The following is a 3,563-nucleotide window of genomic DNA, read 5'->3' on the forward strand; positions in this document are numbered from 1 at the left end:
CACTAATCAACACTTTATCACAGTCACCGAAGCTTCAGTCAGCTCTGTGAATAAATGCACACACACACACAGACACAAGACTATATATTACTGATGCATTCACACACGTCCAGATCTATATATCTGTAATGTAGCCTACAGACTGTGTGTCACATATGTAATACTGTTTAATCACAATAAAACGTGAAATCACCTTTATGTCTGATTATTTATTCTTTAATCTATTCAGTTGCATATGGCTCTGTCTCTAAACATCGTAGGTTGCCTATGTAGGGAACATTTTAGACGCTCCTGAACAGAATGTAAGCAGCAACTTTATGCATCCTACCTCATTTCAGTCAATGCACGTTATGATTCACAAGACAATCCCAGACTGCTTATAACATTACATGCAAATACAATTCAGTAGCCTACCTAAATGCATCAACTTTCAGTTAAAAATGACTATTTTTACTCTATTTTTGACTAATATTGTTCCACATATTTATGTATATTTATGCTTGTTAGGACTATACAAACTTATTCCCCATCTAGAGTGTTCTAAATAATGCGAGTTTCCATTTTAACTATGATGCTTCCTAAGAAGTGTGCTGCCTATGCTGACCGTTCTCTAGGCTTTTGAAATGGAGCTGCTTCTGTATTATTTATAAACTCTTCACTATACATGTAATTTCACAGCAGCTTTGCAGGAAGTCATCCTTTAATGAGCAAGACAAACACGTGTGTGAGCACGTGTGTGTTTCCTCTGAGTTTCTGAATGTTTTTTGAATATTACTACTCACCTAGTTTTGTCTTTTTCAGTCTGCCCTGCATTCATTTAAAAAAAATGAATTATTCAATTGCCCAAAAATGGCCCATGAATAATGATTTAATTAGCCATCATGCTTTCTTTCCATTGCTTTATCTGTCCATCCCTGATGAGCTGAGCGGATGTGTCTCTTATCTCTCCAGCACAGGACTCTGGGAAGGGATGGAGCTCATCAATTTCATTATCAACTCATCTGTGATTAATCAAGTCAGTGAAAGAGATGCTGCCGAAAGCCAAAATTATGCTTCGGTTTTCTGTTTACGGCAAAATGTTGTAATATATTTCGTTAAGACAAGAATTCTTGATGTATGAAAAATTGTTGAAAGCAATTTATTAGCCTATAGATTGCTAGCTTAGAAAAACCATCTAATGAGTTGCATTTCCTGGCAAGCTTCTTCAACCGTATACAACATGCTTACAAACTAAACTGCACTTGGTGACTTGTGATCAGCACTAATTAGCTTCCACCATTAGCAATTAGCTGCCACACAGCCAACTTAGAAAGTCACGACTCAGAAAATAGCGAGTTTCTCTACTGATAATTACGCTCATGTGAAGGCGGCGAGAGTCTTCGTCTCATTTTGTCTTCCAGAGTTTATTTTATTTCCTTTGAGTTAAACTAAAGCCCTAAATAAATCATTTAATGATTAGAATGATGAGTGTAAACCAGCATGATTGTCGAAAATTTACCACAGTTTACCTAACAGTACCACACCTAATACTGTTTCTACGGTAGAACTTAATATTAAATTGATATTTGTCATCTCTTGTCAGGAAAATTTAAAATTCAACAAACTGACAGAAAAATTGCTAAAGCTTCTCACAGAGTTTAATGAAATAACATTAATTTATTATGATTTTACTATAGTATCCATAGTAACTATATGGGGTTTTGCATTAAACTAGTTAAAAGAAAGAAAATGTGAACCTTTTCAGTGCTTTTAGTTCGATCCATGTCCTCAGATAGACCTCAGCCCGTCTCTCTCTCTCTCTCTCTCTCTCTCTCTCTCTCTCTCTCTCTGTTTCTCGTTTTCTTTCTGGATAACGGAATAAAATCATCGCAGCTGCAGCAGGTAAAACACTGAAAACTTCTTCTTGTAATCCTGAAAAGTGTTTGTTTTTGTCGACTCAAACTCTCATTATTAACAGACTCCTCTTTCATACGGATCCAGAGGAGTTAGCGAGCATCTCGCGCGCGAATCCCAGAAATGCCGTTGACTCGGAACGCGCCAAAAAGCCGTTTAAGTGAAGCGCGCGAAAAATGCAGACTAGTAACGGTTGAAAACGGACACGGACTGATCACTTGTGTTTATTCAGTTCTGCTCTGATTCAGAAGTGTCCAGACTGACTGGAGAAAGACTAATCGAGCTGAAGATAATCGATCCGTCAATCAATGAATCTCGACACAACAGTTTCACGAGTAGACGACATCGACAGGTTATAATATCATCGAAAAGCTGTTTACAGTAGTGAAATCAGTGAATTGTGCTTCTTGTAGTAAAGACAGATTTAGTTCTGATCTCATATTGACTTTTATGTTGTTTAGTGAGGTAACGCCCTGAAGTCAAGGCTTGGAAAAGATACATGAATTATGTATTTGTGTTATGTTATGTTGTATTGTGTTTGTGTGTCATGAAGATGAAACAGAACATTCAGTTCACTATAATCATCTTCATTTCCATAAATTTAAAAGCACCCAAGGCTATTCCCTCTCCATCTGCCTCTCTCTGCCTCTTTTGTTTGACTGTGTTTTATGAAAGGGTTTTTATTTTATATCTGATATTCATCTCTCCTCTGCAGGCATTTAACAACTTTATTGTCATATTTATTGATGTATCTGACTCATATCTGTTTAGTTGTTTGCCGTCTGCATCAAATTTTGCTCCAATCCAAACCACATTAATATGTGATTAAAATGTGTATTTATGAACAGTCAGATCGTTTATCCATTATTAAGGACATGGCGTGTATGTAATATCATGCATACCAGATTTCGACTGTCTGAACAAACAAACAAAAAATCCAATTTCATCACTTCCAAAACAAAGTCTGCAGTGTGAACAGTCAGTCTTGAAAATCGCATTTGTAAACTGATGTATGTGAAGCAGGGCCAGAGTGGGACTCTTTTTCAGCTCTGGAGTTTCATGCCTTAGACCGGCCCACTTTGGTTTTTTTGCTGGCCTTTTCAGTGCCGCCTTTGCACTTTCTATTATGCATTTTTTATCTATTATTTTTTGCTCGCATATCTCCAACAATGACTTTTTTAATTTAATTTTTTAGCAAGGTTCCACTGTCAGGGGAGTCAAAAGATAATTACGTCATCATTGCCAATTAACATAAGAAATGGAAAATAAGGGACAATTGTGATTCTTCATCTTATTCTTTAAGAAAATAAAGTTTATTCTTGTAGAAAATAAGTGTTTATTCTTTAAGAAAATAAGGGACAGAATAAGGGACGTTCCAAATATAAATTGTACTGTACCATAATGTAGGCCTAAGTCTGCCTGCAGTTAAAAAGTTCTCAGAAATAATCACAATTGTTTTGCTTAACCCGTTTATGTACAATTATTCTAAAAATTATTTTAAATGTCATACAAAAAATGTCATCGGCCTGAGTAAATTGTACCATTATAGAATTGTGACTTCACACGTGTAATTGAGGAGGTGAAAATACTGTGAAATTACAAATGGCATGAAATTTGAAAATCTAACAACTGAAGGTCTATAAAACGTCAGTCAATCAAGCATTTTTTTT

Source organism: Sinocyclocheilus rhinocerous, unplaced genomic scaffold (assembly GCF_001515625.1).
Source record: "Sinocyclocheilus rhinocerous isolate Xijiao unplaced genomic scaffold, SAMN03320098_v1.1 scaffold2648, whole genome shotgun sequence".
Taxonomy (NCBI): domain Eukaryota; kingdom Metazoa; phylum Chordata; class Actinopteri; order Cypriniformes; family Cyprinidae; genus Sinocyclocheilus; species Sinocyclocheilus rhinocerous.